General features: G+C 43.7%; 1 protein-coding gene across 1 annotated transcript in view; it reads left to right on the top strand.

Moving 5' to 3' along the window:
* The first annotated feature begins 2,547 nt into the window (after positions 1 to 2,547).
* The window catches only part of cntn1a (contactin 1a), a 113,541-nt gene continuing 89,120 nt past the window's right edge, over positions 2,548 to 26,968 (top strand). Inside the window, exon 1 of the mRNA XM_084060647.1 lies at positions 2,548 to 2,673. The gene's annotated coding sequence lies outside the window, so the exon portion shown is untranslated. The remainder of the gene's footprint in view (positions 2,674 to 26,968) is intronic.

Below are 26,968 nucleotides of genomic sequence, written 5' to 3'. Positions count from 1 at the left end.
GTGGAGAGAGATGGTGAGTGGGGTGAGGGGCTGCCATGTGGCGGTGCCCGGGAGCATTTTGGGGTTTCGGTGCCTTGCTCAAGGGCACCTCGACAGTGCCCAGGAGGTGAACTGGCACCCCTCCTGCCACCAGTCCACACTCCATACGGCCACCCTGCCGTGACCAAGCCAAGTCCCTACGGACTGAGCTGCTGCCGCCGCCCCCTATAAGGTTGCCCACGATCAGTAGCCTACTTCCATATGGCTGATGAATGGCGGGCCAAAACACACACGCACACCCACCCACACCCACACACACACACACACACACACACACACACACACACACACACACACACACACACACACACACACACACACACACACACACACACACACACACAGCATAAAATGTCAGTCTCAGTTGCTAGGTGCCTTTCACTCCAAAATCGATCACCCCTGCTGATTTCTTTTTTCCATCAGACTTTAAATGATTATATTCCTGCCAACACGAGGGCGTCGTTCCTGAGGAAGACCTACTCCTGGGACACGGCGAGGTAATGCAGTGACAGATATTAGCCTCTGATATCACCACTGGGGTGGGAGCATGCTTTTGTTCTATTGATCTGACAGTGATGCTCCCCCCTTCAATCCTGACGGCAGCAGCGGTGACACTGACAGGATTATATCCCCTGCCTTGCCTATCCCCGATTCCCCACCACCCCCAAAACAGTATTCCCAAAGCCCCACCACGATGCCTCCCATGACGATTTAAGATGGGGAGGCAGGCAGATACCACTGCTTGGATCCCAATGGGGATCAGAGGGGCTAAATCACATTTGCCCTCCTCCCTTTTATACTCTGTAACCCCCCTTCCCACTCCATCCCCCCTATTGCCAGGCTGATGACAGACACCTATTCTTTCCCCTCAGACAGCAGTATGTTTGCTGTTCCTGGAGACTGGCCTGGCTACAATGGCTTCTTCACCACATAAGGACACTTCTCTGTGTGTTTGTTTGTTTGTGTGTGTGCTGCTGAGATCCACGAGAGGAAACTGGACTGTCTGAGATTAAATAGACATGAGATTAAATACACATGCGAGGTTAAATACACACATACTATGTCTTGGATTAGTGGCATACAAATATCCTTCAGAGACATGTAGCTTTGTCCTCAGTCTCCAGGCAGTGCTGTGATGTGCTGTGTGCGCTGTTCTATTTAGATGCAGTGACACAGTGCTAGCTGGACCTTTCTAGGTATTTTCAGTGGATTGATGTTTTTTCTTCTTTCTTTTGTGACGTGCCTCAGGGTTGGAGAGTCTGTGGTTTAAACTTTAAAAATCCATGAGTAACAATAATGCCATCCTAGTCAAAACTCTGAATAACATTTGCCAACAGCCAAATTCAACTTTATAAAGACTTCTACTCCAGGCTAAGATCTAGGTCAAACGATCTCTGATATTCCTCTCCAATTCCCCCAAATAGGCTAAATCCTTTAATATCGTCTGCCCTACACACTCTCAAAGCTTTCTGCATTATTTATTGGCCTCCACCAGAGCAGATTATTTGCTGCGTGTTGTTTACAGCCGAGATTGAATTCCACACCCAGGAGAATGATGGGTTCAACGTGGGCAAGGCGTTGTAATTAGTATAGAGACCATTAAGAAGCTTGTTTTGGTCTTTACTTTATTGCCCACAAGCCGCCACAAACAGAAAAGTTACCAAGGCAGGCCAATTCATTATGGTGTGTGGTGTCTGTCTGTCTGCGCATTCCCTCCTACCTTACTCCATGCCTGTTATTCAACTGCAGGTGTTGGTAACCTAATATTAATGATGAAAACGATAGGATGAGTCTGACGCAGACAGGACAAGACAGGAGGACTTAAGAAGATGAGAGAGCACGTTTTGTTTGTGCTCAGATGGATGCTTTAAGGAGTAGTTCACCCAAAAAAATACTTATTTTCTATCAATTAACACACCCCATGAAGCCTTGAATCAATTTATTATTATTTTTTTTTTGTTTTTGTCACATTCCTAAGGCAATAATTTGATGACGGGCTGGGTCATCGGTCAGTACTAGGAAACTCAGTAGGAGACTCAAATTATTGTCTCAGGAATGCGACAAAAACAAAAAAATCTCCATGAATTCAAAGCTTTGTGGGGTGTGTAATTCATTGGTTCTCAAAGTGGGGTCCGGGGACCCCCAGGGGTCCTTGAGGGAGTTCCAGGGGGTCCCCAGCTAAATGATAGATTAGGCACCAAATCGACCCTTATGGGTCTGTAACTCTGAGAGTGTACAAATGGAACCAAATGGACCCTAACGGGTCCATTTGGTTCCATTTGTACACTCCACTGGTGGTGGAACCACTGGTGTAATTGATAGAAAATAAGTAATTTTTGGGGTGAACTACTCCTTTAAGTAAGTAACTGACAGTTGTCCCATGGAGCAGCCAGCAGCAGCCAGGCAGGTCCAGCGCCCCCCACAGGTGACCGTCTTTAACATACATTCACCCAGTGGAAGGGAGAGGAGAAGCACCACCACCATCCCATCCATTCCTCCTCCTGGACGTTGGTTTCTTTCGCCGCTGCTGAGCGTCCGGCGATGCGGTGCTGCTGCTGCTGAGCAGTTGGTGCGTGCGTGTGTGTGTGTGAAGGTTACACTACTAACGGACGGGCCGTCCACCTTGCTACAGAGGTAAGGATACCGAAAGCATGAAATTATAGCCTCCTCGGCTCTTAAACGTGTGTTTGTGGGCGAAAAGCCGGGCGTTGCAACTGAAAATCAGTGTTGTTTACAAGTGATCCGCGCTGTATGGGATGGATGGAGCCCTGTTACCGCAATGCAGAATTATATACACATGCTTTTATTGACAAACTATAAGGGCGTTTTTACACGTTTATATATACAGATAATTTTGCAGTGCCGTTTGAACGAATCATGATACTACTGTATTACGTGAATGAATGAATCATGCTGCCTCTGCACAACAATCCCATTACTGATGCACTGAGCAGTTGTCAGGCAGGTTTTCTGTGTATTATAATTAACCAATATATCCCACAACATGTGGTTTTTGAAGTAGGTAAAAACATTTCGCTCTGTCGTTCTGGAGATCATAGCAGACGAATGCTGCCTGTCTGGCTTTATAGTCAGAGAGGTGGGAACACCCCGAGTGTAAACATTTTAGTATGACAGAATGTTTTAATTTGTTTAAATTATTTTAAATATACATGTATGTATATATTGAATTTCAGTATGACATGAATATTTTTTTAAACATTTAAAAAAATATATTTTGTATATATATTTATATTTTCAATTTTAGTATGACATGAATATCATTGTGCCTACAACCTAGCCGGCATAATGCTGCCGGTTAGGTTGGTTAGGATTTGATCTCGAAGCATTTTAATAGGCAAAGGATGCATGAGATGCAACATCAATGGAACAGCAGCCCTGGGAATGAATAGAGCCAGACACCTTGATGCCAGGCAGAGGGTACTGTACTATGGGTGCGTCCTATCATCATCACCTAACATGAATGTAGTAGAGCAGTGATACTGCTCAACCTTTTTCATTTCAAGAACCCCCAGTTTTATATGCATATTAGACCACAGAACCCATAACTTTTTTTTTTGTAAACCTCTGACACTGTAAACATTTTAGTATGACATGGGTATAATTTTGCCTGCAACCCTGTCCGGCATAATAATGCTTAAGGTTGGTTAGGATTTGATCTCGAGGCATACATTTTAGGCAAAGGATGCATGAGACACAACAGCAATGGAACAGCAGCAGGGGAATGAATAGAATGAGACACCTTGATGCCAGGCAGAGGGTGATACCTTCTGTACTGTACTATGGGTGCGTCCTATCATAACCTAACATGAATGTGTACAGTAGAGCAGTGATGCTCAACCTTTTTCATTTCAAGGACTCCCAGTTTGATATGCATATCAGACCATCGACCCCATTACTTTATTCTTCTTTTTTTTTCCTGAGACCCCAATGTACACTGCAAAATCCTCTGTGTTAATCTTACTCAGAGAGTGTAGAAATGGAACCAAATAAGGGTCCATTTGGTTCAATTTCCTACACTCTCTGAGTTACAGACCTGTAAGGGGTAGACTCCATGGAACCCCCTCAGGGACCCTTGTGTGTGGGGGGGTGTAGTAGTAGATGTGCGCTGTGCCCACTCATGGGCCATGGAGGACAGAGAGGGTGCAGGTTTTCATTCCCAACCCTGTGATTTTTACTAATTAGTTCCTCTCTCACCGCCTGAAGGTGATGTCCTAATTAGTTGAAATCACCAGGTGTATATAATCACTCTGTCGAGTCGTCCTTCCATGCATGGCACATGACCTACTGTAAGGTCACCGCTAAACTAAGCTGTAGTTTGTGTTTTCTGTCTCTTGGCACTGTAGAGATTATGTCTGGAAATCTGGCGTTAAAGCATTATTGTAAGCATAATGAAATGGGGTACAGGCACAATATTATTGCGACTGTACCCCATTTCAAATGCGTCTGTCCTAGGGACCCTTAAATGAAAAGATTTCAAATGAAAATGTCATAATTGTACATGAGAGTGTAAGTAAGTAAGCATTGCCGAGCCCTGGGGCCCATAGGGCAGGAGCCTATCTCCTGTTTCCTTAGCGTGAGGCAGCTTGATGTACAAGTACACCCCCTGGACATGACGCTAGTATGTCGCAGGGACATGAGAGTGTATATTGTAATAATTCCAAGCGAATTGCATTATAGTGAAATTATAAGTGGGGTCCAGCCTCCCTGGTTGGACCCCACTTTGAAAACCACCTAGCAACACTTGTAAGTGCTTGAATCCAGTGATAACTGTATCACTACACTAACTTCACTTTCAGAGTAACTGAAGTTATTCAATCATAGCTCAAATGTGTCACAGTAGCATTGAGCCTGTTCTCTACAGGAGAGTCTACAGCTCCATTCCTATCACCACCACTACCATGGTGGTGATTTAAAAGGGCATATGGGCTTGTAAATGTGATTTATGATGAAAAACAAAATCAATATTATCCAACTGGAGAGAACAAAATGACATTTGATGGATCTGTTTGTTTGCTGACGACATTCTGGCTGTTGTTGAGTTCTGGGGAAGGCAGCTTGGATCAAATCAGAGGCATAAATCTGACTCAGAATATCAGAGGAATCACATGGGCCACTCTGTCAGCCTCAGGTAACGTAGAAGAGAACTTTATGAGTGTCCCTGCAATGTAAAAGCCTCTGTTAATTTAACTCAGAGAGTGTAAAAGTCGAACCGAATGGAGTAAAATCCTCAGGGTTCATTTAACTGCATCCCCTTGCTTTACTTAGTTTGTAAACAGAAGTTGTAGATAGTATGGATTTTGTTTTCAAGTAGCTGTAAGTTTTGCTTACTTGCAGCATCCTAGGGGCACTGGAGTCCTTTGGGCTGGGTGCGAAATACTTTATATAACGGTGCTCCTTTTAAAATAGATGTTAGATGCTAAATTGTTTTTCTTTGCACTCTACTACTTACGTTCTTTCACGCCATTGACACTGATCTCACACACTTTGTAAGTCGCTCTCTGGATCAGAGCATCTGCTAAATGCCTAAGTTGTAAAATGTGACAGACAGTGAAGCATTTCAGTCTCAGCCTCACACAGTGTTCCGGTCAGTTTACTTTACTCACGGTAACCTAACACAGAGTGTGTATTTCAACACGGACACAAATGCAGAGCTCGTCCACCTTCTCTCATATGATTTTTCTCTGTTTTACATATATATTATGTTATTTTTTTGGCATTTTTAAGTAATTTTTTTTGTGTCATTTTTAAGCCGTTATCTGACAGAGATAGTGGAGAGAGAGAGTAGTGGACGTACAGAAAATGGTCCGGCCAGAACTGGGCACTCTCAGTGGCTGATGAGGGCATTCTGCGCCCATATGGTACGTGCCCTACCCACTCGGCTATCGGGCCACTCATCACGTTTTACTATGTGTAGTATCGTAGAATCAGAAGAGTGCTAGTCTTCATTCATAAATGTGTGGCAGACGGAAAGGGGGGTAATCTTCTTGGATATTTGTCAAGTACGATTATGGTTGTACTAGTTTTAGAGTTGATTTTGGAGATTAGATTTGTTTTTTGGGGGAGATTAGATTTGTTCCCAGATGTCCTCTCAATTCCCTGGCGGCCCAAACCTTTTGGGCAAAGGTTCAACGCATTAAGCCAGAGTAAGATAGACATTTTGTATTTGAGAGTGAAAGGACTCTTGGTTGACTGGCAGCTCTGGCATTTTGGCAGCAGCATGGGGCGGTTTGGGCAACGTTTCTATGGGGCACATTGAATGCCCGTTGCGTTGGCAAAGGCATTTGTCCCATAGACATGTTTAATTATTCCTCAAAATGAATTATGCAAACGGGAAGCTGCTTACATCACACATTTGCTGTGCACATCGATGCATGCACATAATATGTGCATGCATGCATCATAATAATATGGATACTTTAGATCTCTTTCACACACACACACACACACACACACACACAGACACACACACACACACACACACACACACACACACACACACACACACACACACACACACACACACACACACACACACACACACACACACACACACACACACACACACACACACACACACACACACACACACACACAGAGACCTATTAAGTGGTGCAGTCTAGTGCCTTGCCCTGTCTGTCTTGCTGCTGATAAAACATGTGATGCTCTCGTCTTGATGCTGTCTTTAGATTGCTCAGCAATTTACACAGTTGGCGATCAATAGAGAGATGCACTAATGGTACACCAGTAAAGGGGAGAGAGAGAGAGAGAGAGAGAGAGAGAGAGAGAGAGAGAGAGAGACATGACGTCTTCTGTGTTTGCCTGGAAACAGACCACTCCTCTGTTCATGCCTAAAAGGGCCTCAGTCTCCCTCTGCTACTGTATCTCTGTTTGTCTGCATTACACACCAACACGTCAGGCTACAGTACGCATCGATTCTCCCCTTTCTCCACACACACACACACACACACACACACACACACACACGCACACACACGCACACACGCACACACGCACACACACTCACGTGTGCCTACTACCACAACACTGTCATTTAACTCTGAGAGTGTGCAAATAATATAACCAAATGGACCCATATACGTTTGCTACACGCTTAGTTAGTAAAGGATAAATTAACACTGAGGATTTTATGCACGTGGAAGAACATTCCTTCCTCACTCACATGCATCTTGAAATTGGTTACATGGAAAAATAAATACTGTAAATAATAAACAGTATTATGCTTTTTTCGTTGTCATAGCTAATTCATAGGAATTATTAAGACTAGTCCATACCCGGGGATGTGTGCATTCAAAGCAGTAACAGACTTTGGGTTGTGTGCTGTACAGCAATTGTCCCAAACCTTTTTGGCTCCAGGGAGGACCCCTTCCTCCCATAGCTTGGGGGGCCGTAACCATGGCGATGGCTGTAAGCATGCCGACGATAGCTCCCATAGCCGGAATTCTTTTACATAAAAACGCTAATGAACAGCTTACATTTTGGGAAAGTGAAAAACGGGCGTCACTGTTCCGTGCACATGCTAATGGTCAATGCCTGTGTGCAAATTCAGATCAATTGCTCCAACCACTGAGGAGAACCGGGCAGAACAGATTTTGATGACAGAGGTTTGTGGAATTATAGGAGGATAATCTATATGATAAACCATAATAGAGATTGTAAAACTAGTATCTACATCTTCTGTATCAATAGAACCGTTTTTCCTCTCGCCTCCCAGATTTGTACTGAATAGGCTGAATCTCCCTGCTTCCTGGACCGGTGTTCTATTTCTGGGACCACTGACTGTTGTCTACATGCTGTAGCTCAACAGATTTCACACTGAGATGGCTGTGCCCACCACCTGGGCTCTTCCAGATCTTCCAGTACAGACTCCTAATTACTGCTAATTATTTAGTCTAATAGCTGGGTTCAAGATGGTGTAGAGAACGTTCGTGTGTGCGTGCGGCGTGCGTGCATGTACAGTTATATCGTCTCTGTCAGGTGGAAACCTCATATATGTCCAAAACTGTTACTTTTCAGGATTCAAATTCAAAAACAGCAGAAGTAGCAGATCTACAAGCTCGAAACGCGTCGCAAATGCTTTTGTGTGACGCTGTAGTGTGATCAAGTAGGGCGTTAATTGTGTATGCATACAGTACTGTGTGTGTGTGTGTGTGTGTGTGTGTGTGTGTGTGTGTGTGTGTGTGTGTGTGTGTGTGTGTGTGTGTGTGTGTGTGTGTGTGTGTGTGTGTGTGTGTGTGTGTGTGTGTGTGTGTGTGTGTGTGTGTGTGTGTGACTGCAGATGTGTGACTTTTTGAGGCGGCCTACTGGAGCCCTTGGTTTTTGATGTTCACACATGTTGGAACCCCATCAAAGACCCCTGGGGGCCCCTGGACCCATGTTGAGAACCAATGTTGTGCACAATACAGGCTGCTGAAAAAGGCTCCTGTGGAGATTTAAAGTGAAAATGCTACTGATGGAATAATGTATTTTATACCAGTTAGAGAACCAGCTTTTTTTTCAAAGATATTCTCTGGGGCTTTTTTGGCCTTTATTTATAGTTTTCAGGACAGGACAGGAAACAGGGATAGAGAGATGGGGAGAGCAAAGATTGTCGGGAACGGGACTCGAACCTGCGATGTGCGCTGTCAGGCAACATTGTAGCCTAGGCGCCCGGACCGCTACGCAAGCTGTCCGGGTCAGAGAACCGCAGCTTTTTGCCTGTATTTAAATCTTTAAAGCTGCCGGAAGGACAGGTTCTTAAAATGCAGCAAGTTGGATAACTTTTTGAAGAGGAGCTTTCAATGTAAACCCCCCCCCCCCCAACAATCCTAAGAAGAAGGAGAAGATGTAACGTAATGAACCTTGTTGTCATTGAAGGTTTAAGCTGCTTGCCCCCCTTATCTGATGAGTTTGTTTGCTGATAAAGTGCTGCTGAGCTTCCTCCGTCACTCCGGTGGGTTTCCTCCAGCTTGTCCATCAGCCAGAGTGATGTCTCGTTCGAAATCAGATTAGCCTCGTTCCATTAAGATAATGTGCGTGAGACAAGGAGGTACTGTTCGGGGAAAAGCTGCATATCTTTCGTTGCCGCTCACACAAGTCAAATAAGATGACATTGATCAATGTCAGATTGTGAGAAACGTTTTAATGTACTGAGTTGCAGGTTCACGGTCATTGGGTGTATTGTCCGTCGGTGTTGGAACAACTCTTTGCTTTTTAAAGCTGCGATCTGGTACTTGTTTTAATTATTTTAACAACTTTCAACCTCATGTCCCTATTTTGGGCATGTACTGTATGGGCAAAAACTTTAGTGGAAATCGTGGAAATAGCTGATCTACAAGCTCACAATGACTCACGATATGACACATTGTGAGCCTGTAGTTCAGCTATTTTCACTATTCGTATACAATGAGTTACTGTAGGGCTTTAGTGGTTAACCAATATGAATGGTATGGTACAACATAACTAGTCCATCTGCAGTAGTTGGAGGTGGTCTCCTTACACTTTCATTGAGACATGGTGGACATGGTGTCAGGTATGAGTCAGGATAGTTACTGGTTGACAAGGTATGCCTGAAGCACGTGAGTGCAATATCTCCCCTGACCAGGCAAGGACCTTGTCTAGGATGAGCAGTAGAAATGTATTCTCTCGTGGGGGAGATCCAAGTTCCAATCCCAGACCGAGGTAGGACATGAAAGTTATTGCAGGATTGCATCTTTAACATAGTGTCAGACAATGATTGTAAAGACAAGATGGTTGGTTACATTTGAGTACAGTGTGTAACTGGGTTAAAACTGACAGGAGTGTTAACCTTGTTCTCCCATTTGCCACAATTGACTTTTCCTCTGAGGTATTTTTAGACTTTACAATTCAAAAACGAAATCATCCGGGACTTGTGCACATAAATTAGAAGTAGATTGCAAACGCTTGTCCTTCTGCTGCTAATTGCGGTCAAGAGCACATTCTCCAACTCTTTCTTTTCCAGCTCATATTTGGCTTTGTGTGTCGATGCCACGACAATGACAACTGATAAGAAATAGATTGTTCGTTCATTAGCTTTTCAGACTTGGCAGGGTTGTGTTCCGTTTACACAGTAATATCAAGAGCTGTATGGCCAACAAGCAACTGTATAAAGAGCTGGCTACAACTTAATTGCCATAAAAGAGAAAAGTGACAACTTTGCCAGGTTAACAAGTTCAGAGGGCAGGTTTTTCTAATTAAGTGGACAATTTTAAGCATCCTAACAAGAATGGGTTTTAATTAAGCCACTGCAGAAAGTGTCCGTTTACCCTGTGTATTAGCTTAGTATTTGACTGAGCAGAAATATCATGTTAGACAGATGGTTCCATTGCGTCTGAGAAGAGAACTCAGTCCACTGTGTGTAACACGAGATTTCTGCTGTGTCTAAGAACAACAGCAGATTTAGTCCCCAGCAATGTTTTCTGTGTTGAACTGAAGATGAGCCTTACAGCTATTTTTGCGATTTATGCTATTCTTGTTCATAAGATATGACATGAAATTGCAATCAAAGACAAGTGGAGTGTACTTGATTAGGCTAACGACTGAGAAAATCGGTGAAATCATTGCCTTGCAGTGTAGAAACCACCACATGTGTGCGTCCATACTGCAAGACATGTTATAAAATCCAGATTATCTACAATGACATGCATCTAAACGTGTATGTAAAGATCCACCACAGAGCCACAGTGGCTGACTCCTTCTCATGTCATAGCCACTTACTGTAAACCCTATACTTGGTTGACTGGGTCCCCCAGGGGTCTACATGTATGCTTGATCCGCTCCTTTTTTCACTCAACACCAAATCTCTTCACCAAAAATGACCCACAAGCTCACAAGGCGTGACGTGTGGTGAGCCTGTAGATTGTCTATTTTCGTCAAATGTCTACCCCGGAATATGTATGCAACACTCATGTGGTTAAAGGAGATAGAGGAAATATAATCATAGGTCATTATGCCTTCCTTATTTCCATTATGCCTTCCTTATTGGTACGGTCACACACCACCTTCATAACAGAGCTAATATAGCCTCTCTGTCCTTGGGGAGAATGCCATCAATACATCTATTCTCAGTAATGGGGTTATTTTGGATGAAGTCCAACCCTCACCTCATTTGTCCTCGTGATGGGAATCTCATGTCTTACGTGTGTGTGTACACCCGCATGCATTTTTATCCTGATGCTCGATTTATACATGGTTGTGCACTGGTGTCGCACACTGTAAATAGCAGATCTACAAGCTCGATCTGCTATTTGCAGTGCGCGACACCGGCGTGCAACCTTAAATATGTCTGTATAAATCGGGCTTAACTCAGCGATAGAGAACGAGACCGGTATCTGCAGGCAGCTGTCCAATTAGAGACACAAGTGTTCTGCTTCCATGTTGCAGAGTCACTCTCGGGGGGGGGGGGGGGGTGTTGAGCAAGGCCTGTTGCTATGGCATCAGGGACACGTCAAGAAGACGAGGAACACAACTCCATCTAGAGAGTATAGAGACTAGCTCTGCCTCGAATGCAACCACTAGCTCCTCTGCTGCCTGCTACCATCATGGTTCATTCTTACAGCTATGTTAGATGGATAGATGCCTTGTCTGCTTGACAGATCATTCTCATTTCTCGTAATTGTGTTCTAGACCGGAGCCATAATGAGTTCTCCATCATCAGCTGTGCATCAGTGAGGAGAGTGAAAGACGGAGGGAAGCGGAAGAAGGGATTCCTACGCTAATCAGAAATGCCCTTGGTGCTGCGCGCTAGCTCTATAGCAGCCTGACCTCTAGCCTTTTGGGGGGGGGATGGTCTGTTTGTGTGAGGTTGGATAGAAGGCTAATCGCTGAGCCAGCCAAGAGCCAAAGGACTCCCTTTGCGCGTGGAGGGAATACTGAGGAAGCTAAGCTCTCGGGATGCCCCATTATACATTTAGGGGCCGGGATCTGTTTTCCCTCCGTTAGCCCTGGACGCCGTGTTTGTGGATCAATAGTTTACCTTCCCACCGGCTCCACAGAGTGAGTGAAGTGCATTTAAACTCCAGAAATCCCATTACGCTTGGCAGAGATGGGAAGCATAGCACTAACGGTGCTCCCGGGGGCGGCCAGGGCCTCTGTGAGTCCCACTGCTAATATGCCCATTATTCAATCTCCCCGTATGTTTACCCTCAGTGCTAATCTAAGACCACCCATCGTCTTTTTATCTCATTCATCTCGACATCAATATATCCATTCTAATGCAATTCGCTGCACATAAATATCCAATAACAAGCCCCCCCTCCACCTCCCCCCCTCCACCCACGTGTCTCCTTCAAAAACCGAAGCAACTTGTGTTGTGCTGCATTTTCCCACCATCCCTGAGAACTTGCAGCAGAACTACTTGCCCATCAATGAGAGTTTTTCAGGCTATATTTATCGGAACCTGTTAGGTCGCATTGTGCCCGTCCACAGCTGATTGTTTATGAATGCCAGCGATTGCCATAATGACCACAGTCATGGCTGCACCCTGCCTGTATTGATTTAACACTCATTTAGAATGCCTGTTGTCTCCGAGTCCAGCAGAGCCCCGAAGGCTTTTCAATGACGTGGCCGTGAATAGACAGAGAGAGAGAGGGAGAACGGGGGAGAAAAGCGAGAGAGCGAGTGAAAGGGAAAGAGGGGACGAGAGAGAGAGAGAGAGGGCTAATGAGTATAGAACAGAGGAGGACAAAATGGTTGGAGGTCTCCCCTCATTCCTTCCACCAGCGTAACCAGCAATAAAAGCCATGGCTAGGGCCAGGCGCCGGGCTGTGGGCCGGCTGATGTCTTCTCTCTTGGTTGTGTGCCGTGCCGTGCCGTGCCGTGCTGTGCCGTGCTGCTGGTGTGTTTGTGTGGTGTTGGTCAGTGCCTGAGCCCCTGGTCCTTCCTCAGCATCTTGTTTTGAAGGGACCATTGATGTGTGTGTGTGTGTGGGGGGGGGGGGGGGGGGGCAGCATTAGCATTCGATGTAGGCGAGCGCGACAAAACAGGTCGGCTTCCCGTTTCACGCTAACAAACTCGTTTTCTCTCTGGACGTTCTCAAAAGGTCTCAAATGAACCCCGTCATTGCATACCTAATGAGGGTGAATGAAAGGGAGGCCAGCACAAAGCTTGTGTCTTTGAATGAGGTCTGCCACCGCTTGCTGACAGTTTAGGGACAACGCTTTTTTGTAGCGAGAGTGATACTGTTGTCACATCTGGCCTCCGAGTCCACTGGGTGATGATGTAACCACCACCTCGCTAGCAGCGAGACTCTAAAGAGGGCCATGTCGTTGGTCCGTCTGTCCAACACTTTGGTCCCAAGCAAGATATCTTAAAAACTACTGACTGGATTGACATGGACTTCGCTAGGCACCTTCATGCTCCCTGGATGATACTACTGATTTTGGCCTTCCCTCTTATCACCGCACTTGGGCCAAAATTTCCAATTGCACTCATGATGGCTAGGGATATAGCCATTAACCACTTAAACCAGTACCAGTACTATACTTGGTCCGCTCCTTTTCTCCCTCTGCACCAAATCTCTTTGCCGAAAATAGCTGATCTACAAGCTCTCAATGCGTGGCATTGTAAATCAGCTTTTTTTTTGGCGATCAAGTGATCAACTCAGAAGGGATACTAGGGCTCATGTGGTTAAACTTGTCCTGCCAACATTTTGGTACCTGGGGTGTTAGGAGCAAGCCGACTTCTAAGGTCTTGCGAACAGGGAATTTAGACTGTTGCTCGTGCTATATACAAGCTTGAGGCACAATGCTAGTTTTTGACAAACTACCCCAAAAGTCCCTGGACAATAGTGGCTCTTTTTAGGTGAGCTTGTGACTATTTTGGCTTTGCATGCATACACTTCAGATTCATTTTCTGGGTTGAGCTGAGTACAGTAGCTGCTGGAGATTCTGTTAAAAAATCTGCTAATTCATGCTGCTGACATTCTTGCGGTTTACTTAGGCACAGCAACTTGCCTGGAGATGAAGCAGCTAATATTATTATTATGTGTGTGTGTGAGAGAGAGAGAGAGAGAGAGAGAGAGAGAGAGAGAGAGAGAGAGAGAGAGAGAGAGAGAGAGAGAGAGAGAGAGAGAGAGAGAGAGAGAGAGAGAGAGAGAGAGAGAGAGAGAGAGAGAGAGAGAGAGAGAGAGAGAGAGAGAGAGAGAGAGAGAGAGAGAGAGAGAGAGAGAGAGAGAGAGAGAGAGAGAGAGAGAAATTGCTGAAGATTATTCTCCCCTCCCGACATAGAGGAAGGGTATCGTAAGGAAGTGAACAGATGATGAAGATGTCAGTGGAGATACCAGCACCCTCATTACACGGCCGTCTAGCCAGGCAGCATTGCAATCACAACGTCATTTCCTGAAAAGAAAAGGTTGCATGCATTTTGATGACATGCTGTAATTTATATGTGCATTACACCTGATTTATACTTACACCCTGTCATGTCGCGCACTGAAAATGCGACACATTGTGAGCTTGTAGATCACCTGTGTGGAACATTGCCATGCAGTAAATCAGGCTTTACTGTGCAACTTCCGCAGATGTAGCTCTGCTGGACGACTTCCAAATGGGGTGCGGGTGGTAAGACATGGTGGATTATTTTGTGAGAGGTTTAGTGAAAAAAGAGGTTCTCTAGAGGTCAAGTGGGGGGAGTGGGGGATTGGGGTTTCTCCCGCACTCCTCCATTGCGCTTTCACTTAATTCACCCCCCCCCCCCCCCAACAAACTGTCTCTTATCTCCAACACACAGCTCCATTCATGCTGTACACACAGGGCCATAGGGTGGAGAGGGCACACACACACACACACACACACACACACACACACACACACCACACACACACACACACACACACACACACACACACACACACACAGACACACACACAGACACACAGACACACACACACACACACACACAGTAAACATACGCATACATGTACAGACTCATAATTTATACCGTAAACAGTAAACACACACCATTTAAAATGTAGGAACATTATACTGTAGCACTAGCAGGCACTCTTATCCAGCAGCTTACACAGTGCAACATTGGAGTGACTGTCATGAACGCACTCTACTAGTCAAGTAGATTGCCAAGAGAAATTAAGTGCCACAACGTAAGTAGGATAGCGGGTAAACCTAGCATCTGTCTAAATAACATACAATATAAATAACATACAGCAACCAACATACACCAACACACATCATGTCACCAAATTAAATAAGTGGGGTTCATCTTGCAATATTAGATCAGGCATATAGCTCAGGCCAAACAGACATTTTGGCCTGAGGGTGGCGCTACAGGAAAGATGCTCAATAGCTTAGGGTTCATCTTCCAGGGAGCATTAGTGCACTCACTCAGCATGGTTCATTGCAATCCGGCCGTTACATTTTGAGATATCTTATGTGCGAGTGGGTATTTCGGCCCAAGGGTGGTGGTGCTAGGTTTCTACCTCCAGGCAGGTACGACTAAAATAGTTATTACTGTATATTAATGAAGTTACGTTTGTTTGTTTGTTTGTTTATTTGGATCCAAAAGTATGAAAACCACTAACAGAATATCTGAAAAAGTTAGCAAAAGCATTTGTAAAGCCTTTCTGATTGATTGATTGATGTACTTTATTAACATGAGAAAAACAGTACATGGAAGTACAGATTCACAATACAAGGTCTACTAAACTGGAAGGCTCATAAAGCACTAAGCTTGTTTAAAATTAGAACCCCAATTTAAAATGAGATCTCTTCCTTGTTCAGCACCAGTTTAGCAGTTTGAGGGAAAGTGGTGTTAATTGAACACACTGTTCTGCATGAAGTTACTGTGCATACTGCAAGTTTAATATATCAGCTACAGTACATTTCTTTAGCACTCTGCTTAAACACCTCCATGACTGTGGGCAAGGCGATTATCTAAAATGCTAATCTATCCACCATGGCAGAAAATACTCCCACTCATCTGTGCCCCCTCGGGTACGACACAGCCAAACTGTGACTGTGACATCGACCAGCCTGGCAAAGGAGTGCTCGTCTTCAAAATGTTTTTGAAGTTTTCAAAGGCTGTGTGTTGTACACTGCTGTAGCCCCGTCACGGTGATCTTGTCACTCTCTTTCAATAGAACCTGCCTCCATTCGTCTCTGTTTTCTTAACATGGGCACCTGTTGTGTTGTGCTCTGACACGTGACCACACGGTGTGACTTGGCCACAGACACCAGATGAGTCATGACTCAGGTTCTTTGCCCAGGAGGAGGTGTTCATTGTCAGTCTGCTCACATACTGTTTTTCAACAGGCTGTCTTGGCTGTGTGGCCATGTGCTCAACGGTAAACAGAGGCCCGACCTGCTGATGGTTCCGGATTTTAACCACTTGAGAACCCTAGCGTCCCTGTTCTGGGGCATGTGATAATATACAGTAGGCAAACATTCTGCGAAAATAGACGAGCCACAAGCTCACACAACACACGTGAGCTTGTGGATCGGCTATTTTCAGGGAAGAGATTTTTTTGAAGAGGGGGAAAAGGGGGCCAAGGATATAGAATCCTGTGGGACCCTGGTCAGCGAAGTTAAGTATATGGAGTTTAAGTGGTTAATTCACCGGTAAAAGGCCCTGTTTGTTATATTTGCATCATAAATATCCGTTTGTGAAAGAACAGGCTATCCTGTACCATCAATAACACAACGTCTTACACAGAAGGAAGGCAAACAAAATGAACCCATGCATATTGTGTTCGCTCACATCGTAGTATTTACTGTATATTGGCCATCCCAGCTGTCATCGTAAAAAGGCTTCTCACAGTCAGGATATCATCTAATCTTGCATTTTGGAGTATCCAGAATTTCAGAATAATAATGCAAATGTGAACATTCTGCCTCACAGTGGCACGGGTAGTGCAGGAAGACTTCCTGATGGGTGGACATGAATATGCATGGAAGGGCTTGAAAGTGCTGGCAGTCGGTCCAATACAGTATGGCAGTCAATGGATTCACAAAGCGGGCTTTGTCTTGTGTACTTTGAACCTCTAGAGGAGGTCTGGACAAGGACAAGGGCTCTTGTTTTCAAACAGTTAGTCCAACAGAAATCTCAGGAGCTTCATCCTGTCCTTGACACAAGTAATAATTGAGGAAAAGGTAGGAAATTAAAATCTGATCACGCTCCACATGGTCTGCAAGGAGCTAGTAGCTAGTACTACATTTTGCTATTATTTATTTATCAATAGTAATGTGAGGTGTCTATATTCCACTACCAAGCGTTGAGTTGGATGTAATGAGATGCCGGCGTAACCTTCACTGGAGTAAACAAGCCAGCGTGGGCCTCTGGAGTTCTTTACTGAGTGAGTTGTAAAGGAGATCCATAATGAATCCATGTTTCATCATGATATACTTTTTATATGCATGTAATGTACTGGTTCAACGGTTATCCCTTTAACAGCTTATCTGTCACTGATAAATGGTCTGTCGCTGGGTTCTTCTGTGGATTGTTCACAGAAGAACAATATATACAGAGCATGTACAAGGTCAGGGAGTTTGCTGTAACTTCTTCACTCTGAGAGCCCAGTGGAGTTCTCCGTATCTGGGAAATGGGGTTCCTGGGACTGTATGTTACATAAGTTGGCAAAGTTTGACACGCATGAATTGTTACTCACATTGCATCCATACATTACTATACATTATGTGTTTTTATGTATTTGCAATGGAGGAGTATAACACCTCCAGTCTCCCTTTATTCTGTGAGACTGACTTTTGATTTTGGTGTGTCACATTTGCTGTGTGATCTATGTGAGTGTATTGTCTCCTTTGTTGCATAATATGCTCTGTTGCTCACTATTATGATAACTCAGTGAACTGTGTTCGGTGTCTCATTATCGTGTGTTATTTCTTTGGAGTGTTCCAGAGTTCATCGACCACAGAGTAGTGCTTCTCATACACTGGTGTGGGACCCAACGGTGGGTCATGATGTGATGTTCTGATTAGGGATGTCCGATATTATCGGCCTCCCGATATTATCGGCCGATATTAGCATAAAAATCGATATCGGGAAAATATCGGTATCGGTTTTTGAAAAAAAAATTTTTTTTTTTTTTTTTTTTTGCTTTATAAATAAGTTACAGGAGTTTTTACTGTATATGGTGTGTGTGATATGACATTTAAGCTTACCCTAATCACAGTAATCCCCGCATATATCGGTATCGGTTGATATCGGTATCGGTAATTAAGAGTTGGACAATATCGGTATATCGGTTATCGGTAAAAAAGCCAATATCGGACAACCCTAGTTCTGATGGTCCTGGAGGAGGAATCAGTTCATTGGCAAAGTGTGAGATTCATACAAGGGCATATGGTTTGGTGAGAGAACCGACCTTGAACCATGTTCCTGGCGTCCCTATTTTGGGCATTTAATTATCAACAGGTTTAAGAGAGGAACATTATGTTCTTTAGTAAACTGACATTACTGGTTCATACTAAATTTGTGTACCAGACAGAACCACTGGCACGCCAGGTGTGTGTGTGTGTGTGTGTGTGTGTGTGTGTGTGTGTGTGTGTGTGTGTGTGTGTACGGGTGTGTGTTTGTGTGTGGTAGTAATCTGATAGAGTATGACATATTGCTGACCTGCAGACTGGGAGGAGACAGACAAGAAGTTACGCACGCACGCACGCACGCACGCACGCACGCACGCACGCACGCACGCACGCACGCACGCACGCACGCACGCACGCACGCACACACACACACACACACACACACACACACACACACACACACACACACACACACACACACACACACACACACACACACACACACACACACACACACGCGCATTCATCCATAGTCCTCCTAGTCTGTGATCAGAGACAGACATGATTTTCTCCTAATGTCTGGTGATCTGTTCTCTCTCGCTGGCGTCTCTGAGACGCAATCAGTCACGCACCCACTCCCCCCCCCCCCCCGCCGTCCCGCCCCCCCTCCCCCACATGCGCTCCTACAGAGAGAAAGGAGGACATTTGAAATATTAAAAGCAAACACATCTCAGTGGGGCTCGCAATCTAATTCTGCCCGCCCGCAGCTGCGGATGATGCTGCCCTGGGTGACAGCGAGGGGCCTGTGATGGCATCAGAGCAAGCCTATCCTCACGGCCACAGTGACCGCCACCGGGATGCAGGGACCTAATGGCTGCGACCAAATTAAATTATTATTCTCGAGCCTTCAGCGGTTTCTAGTCCATGCCATCAATCTACTGCCCCTCTCTCTCTCCTCAGTTCCCACGCTTCAGCTTTCTTCCCTTCTTCTTTTTCTTTCCCTTTTTCTTTTATGTGTGTGTGTGTGTGTGTGTTTGTAATACTATACTTGCGAGGACCAAGTATAGTAGAATTGGAAGAAATCTACATTGTGAGGACCGTTTTCCTGGTCCTCACAAGACAAATGGTTGTTTTATAGTTGAAAAACATTCAGGTCAGGATTAGACATTTAGAGGTTAGGTTTAGGGATTGGAATTAGAGTTAAACATGATTTATACTTAGTTGCGCGCCAGTGTCATGCACCGAAAAATAGCTGATCTATAAGCTCACAACGCGTCGCAGCGCGACGCGCTGTGAGCTTATAGATCTGCTGTTTTTCGGCTTTAGGCTTACAGTTAAAAATGGCAATATTTTGTTTCAAATGGCATTCATAACATGGCTGTCTTAAAGTGTTGATGTCCTCACAAGTATAATAATACAAACATGTGTGTGTGTGTGTGTGTGTGTGTGTCTGCGTCATGCGTGCGTGCCTGCCCACATGCGTGCGTGGGCGTTACCATGTGGTTTCACAGAGGGACAGCGACAACAGGCATATCCGGCCAGTGGACGGAAAACAGACACTCTCTCATCAAGCACAGTAAATAGCAGATCTACAAGCTCACAACGTGTTAGCAGGGTGACGCATTGTGAGCTGTTGCATCTGCTATTTTCGGTGCACGACACCGGCACGCCACTAAGCATAAAGCAGCAGGCGCCCCTGCTTGGTGTCTGGTCGACTTGAATGGGAGGTCTTTGTCATGAGATTAAATTGAATTAGGTACTTTTGCATGACACTGTTATATGAAGTATTACAGTGTATATAATAGGGCATTCATTTATGAAAAAAGCATAAAAAGATGATGCATGGATTATAGAGATACACATTTTCTGCCCGACAGTGACGATAATTACGTTCTCTTTACAAATGATGTAATTTTACCAGCAGAGAGGCTGGTAGAGGAACAGTCCATTTGGATGGTGTGGGCGGGAGACGGCATGACTTCCAAACTAGTTACAGTATAGTGAAGCTGGATACACACACACACACACACACACACGCTCACGAAACACAGCGATTAGACAGCATACTGTATGTGGGAGGGTAAGCGCTGGATTTGACTCCGCTACTGTAAGTACAAAATTACAGTCTTTACATACAATGCTTTGCCTCCTCTTTTAACCCACTTAAACCCCTGTAGTCCTAGAGAACAGGACTTGAGTTATAACTGCACTTTTGACCACTTTTTCCCCGTCTACACCAAATCTTCAAGCTCGTAGATCGGCTATTTTTGGCTAATGTGTTCCCCCCTTAGATTGTGGACGCTGGGGTTCAAGTGGTTAATGAGCTCTGCCCTCTCACCTGCCTCTTCCTCAGGCTCCTCACGCTGAGAGGAGTTCTTTGGAACAGAGGAAGACACAAGCAGGGCCAGGGTTTCGCAAACAGAGGGTGACCCTGTTTGCTAATTAGGTGTCAAACCTATTTTCCCTCTCGGGGGACAAAAGCTCATATCTAGCTTGCCAGATATGACACACTTACGGTATTACCCTACCATTGGCTTTATTTGAAACCACTTAATTTATATAATTGCTGTACTTGGTTCACACTTTTGTCCCTCTTCACCAAAAATCTCTTTGCCAATCTACAAGCTCACAACGCATTATTACAGTACATTGCAAAGCTTGTAGATCATCTGTTTTTGGCGAATGTTCTCACAGTATAGGGATGCTAGGGTTCAAGTGGTTATGTGTTGTTTGTCTGGCTTACTTGTTGTTTGTCTGGCTTACTTGTTGTTAACTAGTTGTACGAACTCTTGTTGTACTGTTTTATTGGATCTTGTTTAGTCGATACACTTTTTGTATTAGCTCGTGCTCATTTGATTTTGCTATTTTGTCTCATCTGTTTAAGAAAGTAGGTAGCTGACATATAGCACTTTTACCTTAGCGCTAGGTATACTCTTGGTTGCTTGTTTTTGCAGGAAATTGCACTTAGGACTTCTGGTGATTAGTAGTTTCGTTCCCTACCTATGTTGAATGCACTTATTGTAAGTCGCTTTGGATAAAAGCGTCTGCTAAATGACTGTAATGTAATGTAATGTAATGTAATGTAATGTAATGTCTGTGTGTGAGAGTTGAGTACAAACAAGTCGTATCTTAACAGTGCTACAGTATGTGTATATTATTCTCATCATCATCATTGTGAAATGGGTGAAATGTGTGTATAATTTCAGGACAAAAATGACTTTCTATTACAAAACAAGAGCCCCAGTGGAGCTGCTTCATGCTTTCCCTAAAGTTACAAAGCATTCTTCTGGCTAAGATTTTAGTTTTAATGAAAACATCCTTGTCAGTTAAGTTAACACATTAAGCATTTTGTCCTCTCGGACATCGATTGCCATTCAATTCAGGAATGCATCTGTGTCATTTAAAGATTTCTTTGGCTATTAAAAAATAGCAGATATACAAGCTCATTGCGCGGCACCGAGTGCCGTGCCATGAGCTTGTAGATCTGCTATTTTGGGGGGGAAATCGTGGAAAATGTGTGCACATCTTTGAATATAATACAGTATTTTATATATTTTCTTTCTTTGGATTCTACAAATATCTTCTAAATCCTAACAGTAAAAAAATAATAATGCTGCTATAATATCAGTGGTTCTCAAACTTTTTTCATGTCAAGGATCACCCAAAATTATCTGTATTTGTCCGTGGAACCCCATCTCAAAATATTTAGTTTCAGTGACCCTCAGAAGCAAAGATTTGAGTTAAAAATGTATATATATATTCAAAGATTTGTACACATTTTTCACGATTTTTCAAAAAAAAAAATTGGATAGCCAAAGTAATTCAAAAAATATGAAAAAAGTATGCATTCCCGGTCTTAATTGGTTAACACTGCTTTTCAACATAGTTTTTTTCTGACATATTCCCACTTGTCTCTTTGTATTTAGCCACCCACTTTAATTTGTATTTGTGTTGTGCAGCGAGCATGAAAATCGGCCTATTTAGTGACAGCCTTTCATGGCAGTTGCCTAGCCGCTCAGAGTGTGTGACTCGCTGACCCTTTCCTCTTTACCGTCCCAAATGCAGAGCTTAAAAGATGCTCTGTCCGGAACTTTTTGGACCCATTCAATCCGGGAACGCATCTGTGTCATTTTAGATTTCTTTGGCTATTCAAAAATAGCAGATATACAAGTTCATAGCACGGCACAATGCTGCGCTATGAGCTTGTATATCTGCTAAAAAAAAATTATCTAGAAAATGTGTGCAAATCTTTGAATATATATATTTTTTAAAGCGAACATTTGTAACTCAAATCTTTGCTTCTGGGGGGTCCCTGGAGCAAAACATTTTTAGATGGGGGTCCGTGGCCAAATACATATCTAAAAATGTTTTCTAAAACATAACAGTATGTTGCTATATCAGTGGTGCTCCAACTCTTCCATGTCAAGGACCCCCAAAATGATATGTATTTGGCGGCGGATGCCCCCATAACTGATAAGCGGCGTTTTTTTTAAATCTGAGAATCTTAATTTCAGATTAAAAAAAAAATCCTAAAAAAAAGTGCTTAGGAGCGGAGATACAGCCTTTTTCAGTAAGTTAAACAAGAAGTGAATGGAGCAGAAAATCTTCAAATCATCATATCTTGGTTTCTGAACATTAAAAAAAAAAAAAAAAACTTTTTTTTTTCAATTAATTGTTAATTGTTTGATTTAATGGGATAATTTCTTAATCGATTAATTCGATTAATCGATTAATTGTTAACATCCCTACATAAAACTGTTTTATTAGGATTTTAGGATTTAGAACAGTGGTTGTCAAAGTGGGGTCCGGAGAACCCCCAGGAGTCAGGTCCTTGAGAGGGTTCCAGGGGGTACCCCAGCTAAATTTGTTAATATATCATTTTCATTAACCCCATATTTGATACGTTGACTATTCAAAAATAGCAGATATACAAACTCACAGCACGTCACCCGAGGTTCGGCCCAGTCCGACTAATTAATTAGCACACATTTTCGGTCCGGCCCGGCTCGAAAACGTTGTGGTGGTGGTGGGGCGGGTAGGGTCGTGTTTGGGCAGAATTTGAGGACTCTAGGTCTTTGGCATGAAAAAGTTTGAGAATGACTGATTTAGAAGGCATTTTGTAGAATCGGCCTCAGGCCTCAATGGGTTAAGTGAACAACAGATTTCACTGCAAAAATGTCAATTGTCGGGTCCGTTTGGACGTGTTGGCATCCTGTCACACTGCTGAAGGGCATGAATGATTGTGTATTCGCTCCAAAACAAAAAGAGCAGCATTATGCATGCGTGTGACACATATCAGTCACTCGAATGCTCCTGCTGACCTATATATGGAGATAAGGGTCAGAGGAGGGGTGGCCAGACGACAGCACATGGAATATATCTTCTCTAATGACTTGGAGCAGTGTTTCCCAAACAGTGGGGTCTGGACCAAGAACCTAGCATCCGGCTTGTAAAGTGAGGCTATATAGGAAGTGTGACAGTTCATATGAATGGCCTGTAAGTCTCGCTGTTTCACAACTGCTGGTTGCAGAAGCAATTAGGCTCTATTCAAGCGGATGGGTTTTTGGCCGAACTTTACACTTGATTTTATTACCTTAATAAACATTGTCATGAATACTATTTGCTTCCAGTTGCTATTTTAAAGTCTTCTTTCAATCACCATGATATACGTTTTGGTAAATTATGGTCCCATTTATTTTAAAATTAATGATAAAGTAGGGTATGTTTCTAGGGTTTCTACTGGTTCTACCAAGTGAAGACCCGCCCTCGCTGCCTTTTCAGCCAATAGCATTAATTCCCGTTTGCATTTCGGACCGGATATCAACCGGATATTTGGCGGATTTGAAATCGCTGCAAAATAATACAATACAAAATCAAAGAAATTCTAATTTAAAAAAGGGAAGAATTTAGGAAAATAGCAGATCTACAAGCTCACAACAATGCTTGTAGATCTGCCATTTCCACTGGTTTGGGTCTCGGGGAGACGTCTAATTTCTCTTTTGGGTGTTGAGCTTAAAGGTTTGGGAACCACTGCTCTAATGAGTTGGAGTATGGGCCAGACTAGTGTCACATTGACACCACATGGCTCAGTACAACATACAGTGCAGCAGTGGTTCTCAAACTTTTTCACGTGAAGGACCCCTAAAATGATACATATGTGGCTGCGGACCCCCATCTCATATTTTGTGACAGTGACCCCCAGAAGCAAAGATTTGAGTTAAACATAATTAAAAATATATATATATTCAAAGATTTGCACGATTTTTCAAAAATAGCAGATCTACAAGCTCATGGCGCGGCACTCTGGCGCTACTATATTAACTTATTTAGCTGGGGACCCCCTGGTACCCCGCCAAGGACCCCTGGGGGTCCCCGGACCCCACTTTGAGAACCGATGCAGTACAGCACACACAACGTTTTGACAGCAGAGAAAGAGGTTCTTTCTACTTTGGAAACCATGTGTTGCGTAATTTTGTTGTTGCTTAATTTTGTTGTTGCAATAACATGCAGTGTGCACGCACGCACGCACGCACGCACGCACGCACGCACGCACGCACGCACGCACGCACGCACACACACACACACACACACACACACACACACACACACACACACACACACACACACACACACACACACACACACACACACACACACACACACACACAGATTTAGCCTATATTGAACTACTGTCTAACACTCACACACACACATATTTTTGCCTATATTGAACTACAGTCTTATTATTTTCTAATATGGACTATAGTGATAAACATGAAGGACTGGCAGACTGCTCACTGACCTGAACTCGGAACTAAATTGATATGATAAAGGATTATTACTTTTGAGCCTCTTATTGGATAATACTGTAAGTGGGATTAAGGAATTTACTGCTAAAGATTTTATGATCAATTCACTAATTAAGTTACTGTAGTTACTAGTTACCATTGAGTAAGGGTACAGAACTGTGGGATGTTGTTTGTCCTAAGCAAGAGCCTAAGCAATACTTAGATTGCTCACTTAGGTAACACTTGCTATGCATCCCATATCTTTAATGCATTATAAACATACTTATAATGCATTATAATCTGCTTATAACACTGTATAATTATAGTTATAAGAACTCATAAATACAGGGACTCTTCAACACATAGGGGACACTTCAATACATAGACCGGGGGCCAGGGGGGAACCGGGTACTCTCTGATTACCAGACAGCCTCTCTACCCATTTAGCTATTAACTCTGAAAGAATGGGCATACTGGGTTGTACAGTCTAGAGAGACCAGAAACACTGAGAGGGAGACCAGGGTAGTGACATGCAGCAAATGGCCTGGGAATTGAACCGGGAACTCGCTGTCAGGCATTAGGGCCCATGCGGTTTGCACCCTAACCACTCGGCTAATGAGTCGCCCCAGCTGAGATATTATTAAAGAGAGAATACGTCTAAAGTCAAAGTCCAAAGTCAGAGATGTGAAATCTACAATCTGTAAGTTTCATGTTCTTTCCCAACGGTAAGAGGAAACTGCATTTGTAACAGCCAGGATTTGAACCCGAGTCTCCTATGTTTGAAAACCAAACATCTACCACTAAGGCCAAGAGTGAATCCTCCCTTGGATTTTTTTAAATTACATTTAAGGCCAGGTCCGGCCTTGCCCCGTCCTACATTTCTGATTTACTTAAACCCTACGAGCCATTTCCGTTATTGAGCCCATTGGTCATTATTCAGAAATAACACACCGCTGAATGCAGCGATTGACCAATCAGAATCAAGCATTCAACTAAGCCGTGTAATAAATTGTATTAACACTTTGCTCCAGAACAAATCATCTAAAAAACTACTGGCTGGATTGCCTTGTCTGTGCTGTGCTCCAGTCCCCGCCGGAGGATGAGCCCTACTGATTTATGTGCAGTTTTGTTTTGGAGTTATCAGAATACAGAACATCAATCACTGCGCTGTGTAGTTTTTGTTTTTTGGCCAGGCGTTTTACAACAGTGCTTGTGTGTCTGTATGTTTGTTCCCTCAGCAGTAGACCAATCAACGGCAACGCTCATGGCATTACGAATACATTCATGACATCACAAAAAGAACCGTTTCCGGAAGGGAAACAAGGAAATGCCAAACTGACACGTTGTGAACGATGTGAAAGTTGGACTATAGTTGTAATCCCTGCATATAAAAACATACAGTATCTTTTAGTGAATCTCTTCATTACACAAATATTTTTCTTGTGAAGCACTTTACTATACTTACAATTTAAGTAAAATATAGAGATCAATATCTCCATTTGCCGTAGATCGTCACCACCCTAGTTGACATGCTCATAGGCAGCCATCAGCATTACAGTCAATCTGAACCCACATCCACATTCTGTGAGACCGAAATGAATCAATACAGCGCAATTACAGCCTCTTTGACTAATATTTACCAGAAAAATTCCCATACATATTGTAGCCACTACCTTTGATGCAATCTGTCTCCTCGCAGAGTGACCTTGTCTATTCAAATGCACGTGTTGATTCATTCATACACTTCATGGGATGAACAATTAAAAGTCTTTGATAGGCAGAAGAAGGCCAACAGGCCGAACCTCGTCCATCATTGTATGCTGCTGCGTA

The sequence above is a fragment of the Gymnoscopelus microlampas genome, assembly GCF_963454915.1.
Source record: "Gymnoscopelus microlampas genome assembly, chromosome: 6".
Lineage (NCBI taxonomy): Eukaryota > Metazoa > Chordata > Actinopteri > Myctophiformes > Myctophidae > Gymnoscopelus > Gymnoscopelus microlampas.
The sequence above is the reverse complement of the archived record's forward strand: the minus strand, read 5'-3'. Positions and strand labels throughout refer to the sequence as shown.